The following is a 17858-nucleotide window of genomic DNA, read 5'->3' on the forward strand; positions in this document are numbered from 1 at the left end:
AATCCATCTAGGAATAAGTTTGAACATTCTAACTTGATTATGTCTCTTTCTTTTTTAAAAAGTTCTGAAGAAAAGCTATAGAAATGTATAGACATACTCAGCAAAATCAGCAAAAACATTTCATAAGTCTGACACAGAAAATAGAAGACTCGAATTACTGAACCCAGAAAAGAATATTACTGTACATAATACTAAAAGACAATAGTAGAGAATACTATATAAAACTGTATGTCAACAAATGTTTGGGTCTGGGGACATAGCTCAGTAATTGAGTACTTACACAATGAGTTCAAAGTTCTGTGCTTCATGCCCAGGACCTACACAAAACAAAAGAAAATACCAAATAGTATAACTTAGGCAAAGTTCATGAGTTTCTATACAGACACAAGCTACCAGTAAAAGGCGTATTGTGATTACCTTCATAAAAGGTCAACAGATAAGTAATTTAAGGTTCCCAGGAAGAAAAATCCTAGGACCAGATGCTGAACTCTGCCCAAGTATTAGAGAACAAGTTCTGTGAATCCTTCACAAAATTAGTTGATTTGAAGAAAGCAGTATTACCAAGATCTCCGAGACAGAGCTCAAATGACCCTGCCGTCAATGAGAATCTCTATGGGCACATATTCCTAAATCCTGAACTAAGCATTTGCAGTCTTTATAAGAGCAGCAGACAGCAATGGTGATACCTATAATGAAGTGTGACCTAGCAAAATGAGGTCACTGAGCTCAAAATATCAATGAGACCAACGATCACATTAGCAAAGCAAAGGGAAAAAACACACTTGATCATTTCTCTAGAGACTGAAAAAGCACCTGAAGAAATCCAGCATCCATCCACTCGTGATTAAAATTATCAGCAACGTGGGAACAAAAGGGAAATTTCTCAATGATATAAAAGGCATCTGTGAAAACTCCATAACTAGTATTATTTTTGACCTCTAACTTGGAGAACAAAGTAAGAACATCTGTTCTCAGAACTTCTACAGAACAGTGGGCAGGAAGTTTTGACTAGGGCTATGAGGTGAGAAGTATATGGAGAAGGCAGAGAGGTAGGAGATGATGAGGGGAAACTATTTCTATATACCAGTGACTTGATCTTTAGAAAATAATATTAAGAAAATGACTGCCTTTATAACAGCATAAAAATTATAATGTTCATCAGCAGATATAACACAAACACAAAATGTGCCCAAAATGCTATTATAAAATATTATTGAAAGAACTAATCATGGAAACAACAATATATATTCTCTACATTCAAAACATTGTAGAGATGTAGTTCCTATTTCTGCAGGGAGTAGAAAACCACTCCCACCATCCATATGAAAATGAAAAGCAAAACAACTTGGAAAGGGACAGAGAAAGCTGAACTCACCCTGTCTACTTTCAAAACGTAGGACAGTTACAGCAATCAAGACAGAAGAAAATCGGAAAATCGGCACAAGTGCCGACATAAAGATCAATAGAACAGAGCTTAGGCTCCAGAGGAAATTATTTTACTTAATGTCTAAAGAGATATTTTTTAGATGGGTTCTGTAAAAATCCAGTATCAATAAAAACCTGTAGCAAAAAGTCTTCCATCAAGTTGTGGTGGTGGAATGAGCATTTGCATGTAAAAAATAAATGCTAAAAATGTTTTAAACGGTTTATGATTCATGTGATCCAGGATGCTCTGTCAGACGGTAAAGTGATCTGCAGAGACCTTTGCTATGAGAGACATTTTCACCACCTAGAAAATTGTGAACACTGTTCTTTTTCTCTCACCACTGTGGATACACCTTCCCAGATCAGTCGTCGGTCTTATGTCTCTCGATGGAATTGTCCCCAGCACTGCTCAGCAAGCTGCCACAGCTTGTATCTGTCGCAACCAAGTATAGAATTTTGTTAACTTCATTTTAATTAACTTAAATATAAGAAATAAGGAGCTACTTTGTCTATTCAGAGCTTGAGTGTGTGCATAAGAAAGAACATAATGTGGCATAAAAAACGCATTGGTAATTCAAGTCCAAGCTCAGTTTACAACAGATACCTTTCAAAAATCTGCTAGACTTACCTAAGAATCAGAAACACTTTCAGAATAAGGTAGAAAATTAGAATTGGAATATACACATAGATTTTTAACATGAATACCATTCATTTCACATTGAAATTTGTCACTATTAAAATACATTTAACCAGCTTTTTGACATTCATTCTTCCTCCCTCCCTCCCTCCCTCCCTCCCTCCCTCCCTCCCTCCCTCCCTCCCTCCCTCCCTCCCTCCCTCCCTCCCTCCCTCCCTCCCTCCTTTCTTTCTTTCTTTCTTTCTTTCTTTCTTTCTTTCTTTCTTTCTTTCTTTCTTTTTTCTTAGCATTGGTAATAAATTGCCTAAGGGATATGAAGTAGTCATTTTCTAATGATGTAGATTTTAAAACACAGAGTGTATCTTAATGAAAGAAGCAGATCCATCTTGTTCTCTATAAATCTTACACATCCTCACCCCCAGAAATAGTGTGTGTGTGGGGAGCTGTGCATCCATCCAATTAGAATCTGTCAGCAGATACTTTTGATAGACTCCGTGATGTTCCATAGTCAGCGGAGGAGGAAACTGTCTGGTGAAGAAAAGGACAAGTTGTCTTTGGTATACTCCCTGACCTGCTCTCTTTCATAGCCACAAACAAAGTTTACTTTAGTCTGAAGGCAAAAAAAAGCCCTAAGGATTAGGAAGGCAGAGTCAGCAGGCCTCCAGAGTAAATTCTGCAGACAGGAAGAAAAGACACAATTAGTATTATGCTCGAGTTATGTCAGGCATGGAAGAAAATCCTAACCGAAACTTAAACAATTCTGGCTTGTTCCAAACTCAACATATTGTCAAATAACTCTATAAAATAGTATTTATTGTTGACATTACATTAAAGATTTATGTCCTACTGTGGTTTCTCCCATATAAAGACTCCAAAGGCTTGAGATTGGTTTTGAATTTGTTTTACAAATAGTAGTTGAATTTGCATTTTCTCTTTTTCTTTCCATGTGCGTGCCCTCTTTTCTTATCACATGGTTTCTTGGAATGCGTTGACTGTGGACTCCTGGCATTGTGGATGCGATTTCTATCCTTTTATATGTATTCTGTAACACAGGTAGCAGTTGCATAGCCTGTGTGGCCTGTACAGATGTGGAGTCTGGCAGCAAAGCATAGGATTAGGATTAAAAAAACAAAAAAACATAAAACAAAAACAAAACAAAAACAACTGTTGAAGAAAAGCCAGGCATAGTGTTGCATGTCTGTGGTTCCAACACTAGGTAGGCTGTGTAGAGAAGGATTAAAGTCTGCCTGGGATACTGGTAAGATTCTATCATTAAAAAGCCAAGGGGCGGGGGGGGGGGAAACAAAGACAACAGCTACAAAAATAACTGAAGAGAAATGCTTCAGAGCGGGCTGGTGATAAATTCAGTAAGTACAGACAGTACAGACACTTGCTGGAAAGCATGAGGCCTCAGTTTAATTTCTGAATCCTTATGGTTGAAAGAGATAACCAACTCTTTCCTGTAAGATGCCTTCTGATCACCCATGTGCTTTGGCATACACAGAGAGAGGGAGAGGGAAAAAGAGAGGGGAAGGAGGGGAGAATGGGAGAGAGAGAGTGAGAAAGAGAAAGAGAGAGGGAGAGAGGGAGAGAGAGGGAGAGAGGAGGAGAATAATAAATAAATAAGCAATGTATAACTAAATTCTTTAGAAAGCAAAACACTGCTATGAATATTTCTGTATATCTAGCGATAATAAAGTACTTATAATAGACACAATGCTGTTATATTTATTGATTTTATTATCATTATAGGATAAATGATATTTTAGCTCCAATATAGAAGTAAAGAAAGTAAGACTTGGTAAAGACTGACTAATGACTTGCCACAGGTACATAATTAATTATTGATAGAGGTCCCGAGCCATTCACTGAGCAGAATGCCATGTGCTGTCTCTGATGCAGAGTAGAATTCTCCCTATCAGTCAAGGTGAAAGACAGAGCCATCAGCACCCTCAGGTTGTAGTGACCTGCTGGCATCTAAAATCTGTGCAGCTCTCTGCAAATGCGCCTTACATCTAACTGCTTCTCACATATTCTTACCTTTAAAAACAAATAAAAAAAAGAACAAAAATGATGAAGATAAAGACAGTGAGTCCCTTTCCTTATTGGAATCTTACTGAGATGACAAGAATTGGCACTCATGAGCCTATTAGCCACTTTTCTAATATTTATTCAATTGGGCAACTGACCCCAGAATGGGGCATGTTGAAATTCATCTGGTTGATATAGGATTCTTATGTCCCGACTTGCATCTGAGCAAAACAGCAGACCTTCAAGGAACTAGAAGAAGTACACACTGAATTCAAGTCAAGGGAATTGGTGTTTAGTCTGCAGAGCTCAGCAGTGGTATTGCCTCTGGCCAGGTCATTTTTGACCTTCACAAGTTGTTGGGGTTTTGTCCATAAAGCCAGGGCATTAAAAGTACGACAATCAACTTTTAAAACTTCAACTTTCTATGAGTTTAAAACCTGAAGACAAAATGTACCTTTACTATGTCTTCTGTCGTAAAAATTTCACTGAACCGACATGTGCAGTACCTCTTTTATGAAGCTGTGTGAGGAGGTCAGCTCGGGCTGTCACTGTGAACAAGAGGACCATCTATGGATGGATCAAGCAGAAATGCTGTGAGTTCAAGCAGGAGTGTATCTGAGAAATTTCTGGGGATTTATAGCTGGTTTGGGAATATGCTCTGCTATTTCTCATGCCAAACCAGAATAGGAGAAGGGTTTAATAGAAGTTCTGACATGGGGATTGGAGGAAGAAAAGAGAAAGATTTGGGGGAAAGACAAAGAAAAGATCTGGTCTTGATAATGGGAATTTGGACATCGAGAACAATCAGTGGAGGACAGTGGCTTCTTTTTACTGCTACCTTCTCTGTCAGGAGGTTGAATCTGGGTGTTCTAGTTGTTCACTTTCAAATTCCAAACCAAGTAGGTATCTGTATATATGAGAAGCTGGGTCATATATCACCAAAGCCTGAAGAGGAAGTTGGATATGTGGGTTTCTTGACTTCTCTTTCAGTAACGTAGGATTCTTTTATTGGAAAAAAAAAAGCTAGTAGCAAAATACCAATGGTGGATAAGGCCTCATGAGCATTCTCCTTTATCCGCGATGGGATATTGGAGCTTTCCAGTTTATGTAGCTGTTCATAGTCATTGTGTGTTTCTCATTGGTATAGCCATGTCATATGCTATTTGGTTGGAAGTCACTTTCATGTTGTAAGTGGTATTTCTTCCCACTTCTCTCTATCTTCTGAGTCTTAAGGTTTTTCTTTACCCTCTCTCAATGTTATCTGTGCTTTAGTAGTGGGGTGTTACAGATGATACTGTCAAAGAATAAAATAAAATAAAATAAAATAGGGTAACATGAAAGAGGCATGCGAGATATATTTCATCCGTAGTTGAGGATCTTCATCTACCGTTGAAGAGAGAATGCTGCTCCAATTTCATCTCTCAAACTGGTTCATTTTTAGAAGTGTTTTTAGGATGTAAACACTGACAGAAATATATACACAGTGTATAAGCCTTTGCTTTTTAGAAGAGAAGATGGATAAAGTTAAAAAATGTTGGGTGTGCCAGTCCCGTTGTGTCTGGAAGACATTATTTCCTTGGCATTTTACATCTTCTCTGGCTCTTACACTCTTTCTGCCTTCTTTTCCACATAGTTCCCTGAACTTTGAGGGGAGAGTTTTGATGGAGACATCCCAATTAGGGCTGAGTGTCTCAATGTCTCTTATTTTTTGCACCTTGTCCAGCTGTAGGTCTCCATGTTAGTTGCCATCTATTGTCGGAGGAATCTTCTCTGATGATGACTGATGTATGATTATAATGTACAACACTGGTATAGGAGTATAACACAGTATCTTTAGAAGTCATTTATTACTCTGTGCTTTTAGCAGAAAAATAGTATTTGGTTTTCCATTAAGTTTATGGCCTATTGAGCTCCCTTACTTTAAATAAGAAACTATCAACTATCTCCAACTGACAGCTTCTTGCAAAAAAAAAAAAATGGATTTTTTTCTTCGGTGGACTCTCACTGGGTATACAAACCACACTTCAGGGCAATCCCCATGCCCTATGGTAGATGGTCAACACAAAACAAGATCAATGTTATTTGGTATTTTGGAGAAATTTTTTGTCTCATAATGCTTTTTTTGGACATTTTTTAATTGGCACTAGTCTTTTCTGTTTGTATTTTATTGCTTCAGAATTTGTGGGGTTATTTGTGTTGCCTTACTTTTGGCTTTGGTTTTGATTTTTCTAGACAGGGTGTTTCTATGTAGGTTTTGGAGCCTGCCTTGGAACCCACTCTATAGAACAGGTCAGTCTTGAACTCACAAAGATCCACCAGCATCTGCCTCCTGAATGTTTGTGTTTTTTCTTGAGATAAGTGTAGTTAGAGGCTGCCCAGACCTGAAATAACCAGACAGAAGCTTTATTAATTCAATAATCGTTGGCCAATAGCTTAAGCATATTCATAGCTAGCTCTTATATCTTAAATTAACCAATTTCCATTGTTCTGTGTATTACCACAAGGCTTGAGGCCTACCAGTAAGGTTCTGATTGGTGGCTTGGTTGTCTTTCTTCTCTGGGGTCTACATGGCTTCTCTTCTTGACTCTGACTACTTTCTCTTTATATCTCTTCCAGCCTGACTATATTCTGTTAAGCCACCGGCTGAAAGCAATTTCTTTGTTAACAAATGGCCGTAGGAAATATTCATAGTATACAGAGGGGAATCCACATGTCAGATAAGAACTGGGCAGGAAGCCTCCCTGAGCTGGTTCTCCACAAGTTCAGACTGACCCTTTCCTACAGCTCCTGACAAATGGATGCTGCCTAGAAAGAAGTAAGAAAGAGTGTCCCAGGGAGAATGGTGTCCAACCCAAGGTCAGCCCCATCAGCCTGCCAAGAGGCAAAGACCTTTAATTTCACAGTGTCCTTTTCTCTCCTCCCAGTACAGCCCAACATATATTTGCTTTTCTAATTGAAGTGAACTAAAGTTAATCTCATTATGGGAATCTGATAGTCCTTCAGGTGCGTGAAGCCTCCTGAGTGTCACAAAACGAGGATGAAAAACCCTGGCAAAATGCCAGTGAGGAGAGCAAAGGCAGTTAAGTGGATGCCTGTGGGGCTGGGGGTGAAAGGGCATGAGGTTCTTATGTGTAATTTGACTTCTTTTGACATTTTGTCAAAATATTGTGGCTTAAGCCAACATTTGAAGCCTGATTATTTTTGAGAAGCCCTAAAGACCTGCCTTGTTGCTTTTTAGCAGACAGTTTACATTTGTGAAAGGCATTTAAATATTATTTAAATTTTATTTACATATTCCACAAAGGGTTATTATTCAGCATTACCTTTGGCAAACCTGGATTCTGTAGCCACTGCCGGAAACTGGTGTGTACTTGAGTTACCTGAGAGGACAGGAGATGTAAATGAAAGTCTAATTTGGGGTTTTAGCTCTTGCATTAAAAGCTTGATGGAACATCATCAAGAGCTGGAGAGTGAATCATTTGTATCTTTATCTTTTTCCCTATGAATTCTTCCAGTCTGTATGCAACCATTTCTCCCTCTGTAGGTCTTTGTCTTTCATCTTTCCTTCGAGGTTCTCAGTCAATGGTCTGTTTTCCATTTAGTCATCTTCAGTCTCTTTGTAACTTACACCTTAAATATAGAACAATCATGCCTCTGTTTCTGGAGGATTCTGCCACTTCCAAGAATACCTCTCAGAACATACTTTAAACTAATGATAAAACAACTTTACCTAGAAATCAATTTCTGTATAGCTCCTTGAGACTGTCATTTACATTTTCTTAATTTTGAGAGTCATTGTACCATATCATCTTATACATTGTTTTCTCTAAGCCGGAAAATCATTGAAGAACTTGAATGCTATCTGTGGGTCCTGTATCTCTTGCCTATAATGTTTTCTCTTAAAATGAATAGAGATGTTTATTCATTTAGAATAAACATCTCTATTCATTATCTCTCCATCCCTCTCTCCCTTCTTCTACCTGAAAGCAAAAGTAGAGTCATTAAGAGGAAATGATTTATTTATTTATTTATTTATTTATTTATTTATTTATTTAAGATTTCTGCCTCCTCCCCGCCACCGCCTCCCATTTCCCTCCCCCTCCCCCGATCAAGTCCCCCTCCCTCATCAGCTCCAAGAGCAATCAGGGTTCCCTGACCTGTGGGAAGTCCAAGGACCACCCACCTCCATCCAGGTCTAGTAAGGTGAGTATCCAAACTGCCTAGGCTCCCACAAAGCCAGTACGTGCAGTAGGATCAAAAACCCATTGCCATTGTTCTTGAGTTCTCAGTAGTCCTCATTGTCTGCTATGTTCAGCAAATCCGGTTTTATCCCATGCTTTTTCAGACCCAGGGAAATGATTTATTTAGATGAAAGTTTTTCAACTATTATTTGTGTATGTGACCTTTAGAAAGTTTCTTTGAGTCTTAATTTTACTTATTTGTAAAATATGTATGCTAACAATTTTTACCTCAGCAACTGGCATGAATGCATGGGAGTAACCTATTCAAAGCACCTTCCTTCCTATCTAATACCTACTTATCATCTTTATATTCTGTGCTATCAGTTTCTAGCTAATTATTGCCTATTTGTAATCTATCTAATCAAAGCCTTCCATTGTTAGTGTTTCTGCTTTGGACAGTATGCTGATGATATTCCCCCAAATAAATATTATAATTTAGTTATTATTTTGTATCTGCTTTCCCTTTGAACCAATATGAATTTTGAATCTTAGGCTAAAACTCTTCTCTTTCTTTCTTTCTGGCTTCTGTATCTCATGGAACAAAGACATTGTCATTTTCCCCACACAGGTGACCACAACATTTATTGATAGGGTTCTGGAAGGCTGTTTCTGAGTTAGAGAAAGAAATTAAATGAAAGCTTTCCTAGAGTTTTCAGTGATTACTAATATTATTTGGAGTTAATAGTATTATTATTTAAGTTAACCATGTGAGTTAATTAAAATATTCCTACTTCACATGGGTTTTTATTGTAGCTCATGCAATGCTTTCCTTGCTCAGAAAGCAAAGGGAATAGATGATATTCAGAAGTCACTATAAAAGTATTTTAAAGTGTGTAATGGATTAGCTTTATGTGCACATTCATTAGCTTGCTGAGAATGTGTATACCAGAGAAAAATAGTAAGAGAAAGGAATGGCTTTTTGCTTTTCTGGGGGTGATGTAAACTGAGATACTAAACCATGCATCAGTAGATTTAATTCAGTAAACACCAACAGCACCATGTCTTCTGAAGATTAAGGTAGTCTAAAAGAAGAATGAAGGCGTTACCATGATCTACCGTCATTTTTAAACGCAGCTGGATGCACATAGACACATACTTCCATAAACATGCAAGTATATTTCAATCAGCAATGAAGTAAAAGAAAGGGCATAGAACTGAAGAAAAGCATCAGAATTTTAAAAAGTCAGCAATGAAGATAATTCTACCCATTTTGCACTATCTTTTACTCTTCCACTAGATCGAGTTTTTCCCCTTTTAATACTTCCAGCATGTTCCATATTGCTTTTCAAAGAGTGAACAGCCAAAAGTTACGTTTATTTAGTAGAGATATCCTAGGGGGATGGTTGGCCATGCTGGGACATTGTGGGTGTCGACAAGCTTAATAGCTGCTACAGAAAAAAGAACATGTTTAGCATGTAATGTACACAATCAAAGCTATTGAGCAAAAGGCAGCATTTGTTATTCTTTAGGAAAATTGGCAACATCAAAAATACTTACTGTGCATAATTAAAACCAAGGAAATATGTTATTGGTTCCATTAAATTTGTCCAAGGACCAGAAGAACAAGTATGGAATTAAATGCATTTACAAACACTTTATTTCATAATGAATACTGCAATCTAAAAAGACAGCCCTTTAGCCAGTTTTTGCTTTTGAATCATTGCCATTATTAATCAATTACCTAAATTGTCATCAAAATAGGACATTTTTATTCAATGTTCCTAACAGAATGGGGACATGAATGAATGTATTCCTTGTGTTGGAGTTTTTATAGAGTTATAATGAAAAGGTTTTTGATTTAAAAATGTTTTTATTTGTGTTCTTTCACAGTTAAAGGAAGAGTTATCTTACTATTCCAGGTACTGGAGATGCACAAGAATAAGACAAAGGTTCTTCATGATTACACATTCATCCAGGCTTGAGAAGAGACAATGCCCAAGAAAGCACATTGGCAACTCCATACAATCTTCAATTACGTATAAACTAAAACCGAGACAGGTGATATGGCTTAGTGGGGAAAGGCTGACAACCCGAGTTCATCCCTGGTACCCACCTGCTGCAAGTAGAGCACTCACTCCCAAAAGTTGCCCTCTGACCTCCACACACAAACCATTGAAAATATAAAAATAAATAAATACAATGTAATAAAAATTAGATTTATCCAGTTTGGCTTGACTAGGGGTAAATGCTGAGGAATAGTGGGAAACTATTACACATCAGTAGAAGAATGAAGATGTAGAAGGTGATATTGGAACCAAGTTCTAATGCTGAATTAGAATCAAATGTGGAAGCCAATGGAGGATCAGTGTTTCCAGGTGAAGATTAAATATTAAAGTCTTATGTAAAACAGAATTAGGTGACAAAATTTGTCTTTGATTGATATTTTGCTTGCAAACTTTGCTACTTTTGATGTTCACACTGAAGCAAAGGGATACATTAATTAAACATATATCACATATATGTCGACATATGATACACTGGATTCCTGGCCATCCAATTACAGTTCTATGACATTAAAAAAAAATAGTAGATAATACAATGTAAATGTATTTAACTTTGCACATATTTTCAATTCAGAAACAAAATATTAATTAATGTTGCTTTCTTCAGAAGATTATGGAGAAAGGCAAATGTGATAACAAGGCACATATATCATGATATTATTTGCTTTATTATTTCCTTTAATTGGTTCCTAAGGATAGCATACAAAGCAATGGGTTTCATCACAGAGTCTGCATAAACAATTGCTGTCATACTTAGTTTTTATTCACACTCTCTAACTGCTCTCCAAGAGAGCCCCCGCCCCCACTTCAACTGGTTCCTTTTCTTCCCTTAGCTACTCTTCTATTTACATCATGTGTATTTGATTACTGTCTATCGTTCCTACGATTCTTAAGAAGTCTTCTCATCTCATGATCTCCTTTCTACATAACCCTCTACACCGTATGACCACACACATACATAAACTATATTCCACATATAAGAGAAAACATACCGTTCTGCTCTTCTGAATATGGCTTCTGGTTTTATGTTTTACAGCAAATGCCATAATGTGCCTCTTTTTTACACCACTTTATTGTAATGAATTACAAATAGAAACATCTCACAGCCAGATTAAGGTAGCCATTTAAATAAACACCCATTCTCAAATTCTGTATATCTCCGTGAGTTTCTTTACATTTAGACTAGCTTCACTTAGGATTTTACACTTTCACTATCTGTTACATTAAAATGTTCTTATCTATTAGCAAAACAGACAAACAAATCACCCCACATTATGACACAGTTGAAATTAGAAAAAAAGTTAGCTCTATATCATCTTTCATAGTTATTTGTCCTTCTGCTTCCATTTTTTTTTCCTTACCACTGAATTTTATCCTTTCTTGTTTCCTTTCTAAATCTTACACTGTACCTATCCACACTCAGAATTGTTAACATATGACAAGTATATGCTGTAGACTAAGATCCACGTATTAGGGAGGGAGAGCATCTTTTTATTTTTTCTGAGTGTGGATGAAATGGATTACTGTAATACATTTTTAAGTCCATGCATTTTGTTCTTACAGACTCCTTATTTGATTTTCTGAATTATTTCTGAATAATATGGCAACATTCATATTTCCATACCACATCACACTATCCATTCATTCATTGATGAACATCTATCTATGCTATATTAATAATAGCAAGGGAGTGGAAACAACCTAAATGACCATCTACATGCAAATGAATTCTTATTTATGGCTACATAGATTTTTTTGTGCACGCGGGTCCCCAGCTAAGATACCTAGAAACAGGGGATACTTGCCTGACTTGGCCATTTACCGTAATGAAGCAAGACTATCAGTGGAAGAATTGGGACACTGACCCAGTCATATAACCTTCAACTTAGATGTGCTAGGGTAAAAGTGGTGCAGTAATTGTGGAGGTTGCCAACAAATGACTGATCCAGTCTGAGACACATGCAACAACGGTGAACCTTCCTCCCCCGACACTGCCCAGAACACCAGGACCCAGAGCCTAGACATCCCTGAGACGTACAGTACAACCAAACAACTGTCAAAAAAAAAAAGACAATGTAATGATGCCTAAATGATATTTTGCTATACTCATCGATTAGTGCCCAGACTAATTATCATTAGAGAGGCTTCATCCAGCAACTGATTGAAACAGATGCAGAGACCCACAGCCAAACACTAGGCAGAGCTTGGGGAATCCTGCAGAAAAGGAGGAGGAAGAATTGTAGGAGTCAGCAGGCACCATAACAATCAATTAATGTGGGTTCATAGGAACTTTCAGAGACTGAACCGGCAACAGGGGACTTGTATGTGACAGACCTAGGCCCTCTGAATGAATGTTACAGTTTTGTAACTTGATCTTTTTGTGGGACTTCTCACGGTGAGAGCAAGCCCTGTCTAGGACTCTATTGATAACTTTTAGGTTGTTCACTCTTACTTGCTTGTCTTGTCCAGTCTTAATATGAGTAAAGGTGCCTAGTCTTTCTGCAACTTGATATGCCATGTTTGGTTGATATCCATGGAAGGGCTGCCCTTTTCTTAATGGAAACAAAATAGGAGTGGATGGGATGGGGGATAGAGAGGAGATCAGGGAAGAGATTGCAATGAGGTGGAGGTAGGGGAGACAGAAACTGTGGTTGGGATGTAAAAACTTAGTAATAACATACCAATTAAAAACGAAAATTCTTTTGTCCATATATACCTGTCTTAGTTAGGGATTCTTTTGCTGTGAAGAGAAACCATGACCATGGCAACTCCTATAATGGAAAATTTAATTTGGGGTGGTTTGTAGTTTCAGAGGTTTAGCCCATTTTCTTCATGACAGTGTGCAGGCAGACATGGTGTAGGAGAAGGAGCTGAGAATTCTACATCATGATCCACTGGCAACAGGAAGTGAGCTCTGTTCTAAACTGGGTGTTGCTTGACCATAGGAGATCTCAAAGTCCACCCCCCCCCCCATCATACATTTTCTCCAACAAGGCCACTTCTATTCCACCAAAGTCACACCTCCTAATAGTGCCACTCCCTACAGGGCCCATTTCCCTGCAAACCACTTCAATTCCAAATTTTCTTTATCCATTTATTTCTGTTTCTGCCATTGTGAGTAATGAAGCAGTAGACAGAGATGCACAAGTGTCTCTGTGGCATGTCGACCTGGAGTTGAGTACATGCCCACAAATAGCACAGCTGATTCAGGAAGTAGTTCTATTCTTAGTGTTTAAAGGAACCTGAAAGCTAGCTTCCATAGATTTTAGACCCATTCACAATCCCACCGCCATTTCCCCAAATCATAACCATCATTTGCTGACATTTGTTTCTGAATGATGGTCAGTCTGATTAGGATACTACAGAAATGCCAGAATTTGAACTAAATTTTCTTAAGGACTAAGATTGAATAAATTTTCAAGTATTTATTTTTTGTGTATTAACTTTGTTTTCTGTTATTTTACTGAACATGTTTATCAGTCCTTAGAGTGGTGTCATTAGGATCTTTCCAGTGTAAGATCATGTAGCCTGCACATAGAAATAGTATGGATTTTTTTCTTTCCTGTTTGAATCCCTTTTATTTCTCTTCTCTCTGTGCTCTTGCTAAGCCACTGAGCACTGAGCATGGTATTTAATTAGAGTGGGGAAATGAACACACTTCTTTCATTCCAGACTTTAGAAGAAGTGCTTTTAATTTTTCATCCTTTCGTATAATATTGGGGGTAAGCTTGTCACATGTCTTAAGGTTTCAATTACATGAAGAGACACTATCATTCCAGTAAAGGAAAATATTTCATTGGGAACTGGCTTACAGTTCAGAGATTTATTCCATTAGTGTCACAGCAGGAAGTATGGAGGAACCATGGTTAACGTGATGCTAGACAGGAGTTGAGAGTTTGACATCTGAATCCTCAGGCAGCAGGAAGGAAAAGTGAGCCACTTGGCCTGGGTTGAACTTCTCAAACCTCAAATTCATCCTTGTTGACACACCTACTCCAAGATCACACCTAGTCCAGCAAGACCACACCTCCTAATAGTGATGCTTCCTATGAGCCTATGGAGGCCATTTTTTTAATTCAAACTACCACATCACATATAGCTTACATTATATCCTGACATGTTCCCTTTATTGAGACTTCATGTTTTCATTATAATGGGATTCTGAATGTTATTGAAGGCATTTTCTGTACCTTTTGAAATGATTATTTGATTTATGTGATGGAATATACTTATTGATTTGCTATATGAAAATAATTTGCCAATTGGAATGAAACTGACTTGTTCATGGTGTGTGATATTCTTAACTTACTCTTGAATTTGGATTTCCAGATTTTCACATCTATGTTGATCAGTGAAATTAATTGATAGTTTTTCTTTTTGTTTTGTTCCTGTCCAGTTATGGCATAAAGATAATATTTACTTTGTACTTATATTTAATAGGAACAAAATTTATAAAACTTAAACACATTATGCTAAGTCAAATATTGTAATCACAGGGGGACAAATACTGCTTTCTTACACTTAGATAAGCATTAGTAATAAAATCTTTTGGATATCAAACATCAGATTATTGTTGCCAAGAACGTGAGAAAAAAGGTGAATGACAGCCATTATTTAATATACAATTATAATTTTTTTAAAAAAATGAAAAATGGGTGCAAAGCTAATGAAAGCACTTGGTGTTTGTGAAGGAGACGGAGACCAGAGGACAGAGGACAGCGACAACAACTGAACAGGAAAACTTTGAAAAGTAGGAAGACATATGGATGAGTAATAATATTTATATTATTTACTGAGAACTATATCATATATTTGTGTTGTAGATATGTAAAAACTTGGGCCTATAGGCTTTTTAGTGATAGTCTTGAGTATTCAATGGAGACCCCACATTAACAATACATTGGTAACAAGGGAAGTTCACAACATTATCAGCAGGCATATTATAAATATTATAAAGAGGACTTGAAGGTGTTAAACGGGTTGGAAAATGCTTAAATGTTTGCAACACTGGAGCCAAATACACATTCTATAGAGGAAAACATCAAAAATTTAGACAGTAAATTGCTCTTTATAGAAAATGTCCAGAAATCCATGAAACATTACTAGAATGCCAATATTTAGGAAAATGAGGCCCTCAACTAAAAGCAGTCTTTAAATGAAATCAAGCACAAGTCCAAGAGAAACAATGTGACTCGTCTACAAAAGATAACAGTAGCTACAACAACTGCATCCAAGGCTTTAAAAGACAATATGATTTAAGTGATAAGAGACATGGAAAATGGATTTTTAAGGACTAGGTTCACAATATGGAAAACATGACATTTTTCTGAATGGAAATTAGGAAGAGGCTATCAATATTATAAGATTGGGGACTACTGGAATCCATCTTAACTTTAAAATGTCCTACTTCCAAATTATATTAAATTCTGAGTTGCAATGTCTTGGAACTTCAAAATGTAGATTTGGGAAGGGGAGAATGCAACTCAACCCATATATATGTGAAGTAATGCATACTACTGTCACTAAGCAATATTGTTCATCAATTTTTGACTAAATCTTTGCTGTTCTTGTCTTTGCACAAACTTTATACTGGTGTTTTAAGGGGTATGAGATATATTTATCTTTTAGACAGAGGAAATCATTTGCAAATGTTTACTATTGAAGAGAAAACTTAATACTTCCTTTTTAGAATTATTTTTTCAAATGGTACTTTCTTAATGTAAATTGTCTTACATGGGACAAATTGTAATACATTAATTTAAAAATAAAATCTATATATGTGTTACTGGCATGCTTTCTGAAAAGGCAGTTTACTGATTAATAACATCATCTGACATTAATTCAACAACTTTGGTCAAACTTTGAATGCCCTAAGTATGCTTTATATTCATAACACATTAAATGTGGTTTTAAATCAACTTTACTACTCTTCTAAACAGCATTTCTCATAACTATTCCAATTTTCATTTAAGTCTTACTTCATCAAATCATAAAACTGGGAAATTTGGTCATAGACACATATGCAGTGGAAATCATATGAACAGACAGGGAACATAGGTTTCCTGCAAGTCAAGAAGAGTAGGCCGGTCACAAATTTTTCCTCACAGTTTTCTGAAGAAATCAGTGTTGGCAAGATTATGACATTGGACATTTTTATCCTCCTACAGCTCAAGATCTTTGTACTACTTTGTTATAATAGCATTACATTAATAGATTAATCTGTTGATTTGTTATAAAAAAATTACCCAAGCTAGGTAGTCCTGGCTACAAACATTTGTCTCTCCAATTCTTTTTTTTTAGATTTATTTATTTATTATGTATATAGTATTCTGCCTATATATATCCTATAGGCCAGTAGAGGGCACCAGATCTCATTACAGATGGTTGTGAGCCACCATGTGGTTGCTGGGAATTGAACTCAGGACCTCTGGAAGAGCAGTCAGTGTTCTTAACCTCTGAGCTACCTCTCCAGCCTGTCTCTCCAATTCTTGATGGTGAAACACACATCAAAGTGATGAGAGACAAAGTGTGGATGATTTCCTGATTTTCAGATGGCCACCATCTGATTGTATATTGTAAGGAAAGAACAGGAAGAGGAGAGAAGTAGCAAGCTCAGTCCCGTATGCTCCTGCAGAACACCAATCTAACACTGGGGACCTACATTCAAAATATGCTTACTTCCTGAAGGCATTCCATCTTGGTGGGAATTATGCCTTCAAATATGAAAAACTACGAACAAACATGAAGTTCAATGCATGTTTAGAGACCAGATATGGATGCCGACTCTCAGTAATTGTGTATAGCTCTCCCGTTTGACATAGTAGGATTTGGTTTCTCACCATCCTATGGCTGTGTGTTCATTCATGGGTAATGGTGAGCAGAATGGCATATGCCATTTCAAAGAGACACTTTGTGAGTCATTGTGGACTTCACCAGTGTCTCCTGTTCTTTCTTGAAGCACCTGATACCACTAGATACAAAGATATCGTTGTCAATGCAAAGAAGATGGAAACAAGCTCTTTGTAGTATTTTCCATATATATATTGCAAAACCAACAAGTAGTCGTCGTCTGGGTCTGAACATAAGCATATTAAAGGAGAGATGAAAGGGAATATTTATATGATTAATTAAATATAAAACATTCTGTGATTAAAATGTTGGAAGAATTTTATTCCTAAATTATACAGCAGTTCAGAAATGTTTTCTGAATGGAAGTGACACATCACCTAATTCTTGAGAGGCAAATAGACCTTAGGCACCAAAAGAAAATGAAGTCTGAGGAGCTGCACAACATGAAAATGAAATGAACAATTTCTTATTGGAGCTGCAATATCACTAGAACACTGTAGCGTCAAATGACAGAAGATGCTTGATAGGTGTCTGAGTCAAGAGAGTCTTTATACTCTGCTTTGATGTTGTGAAATTCTCTCTCTTTACCCTTTGTAGGCAATAGAAAGTTCACAGGCAAGTAAAACAATTATATGATGCATTCAAATTTTCAAACCAGAAAGTCTTAGATAT

This window comes from Microtus pennsylvanicus, chromosome 12 (genome assembly GCF_037038515.1).
Source record: "Microtus pennsylvanicus isolate mMicPen1 chromosome 12, mMicPen1.hap1, whole genome shotgun sequence".
Taxonomy (NCBI): Eukaryota; Metazoa; Chordata; class Mammalia; order Rodentia; family Cricetidae; genus Microtus; species Microtus pennsylvanicus.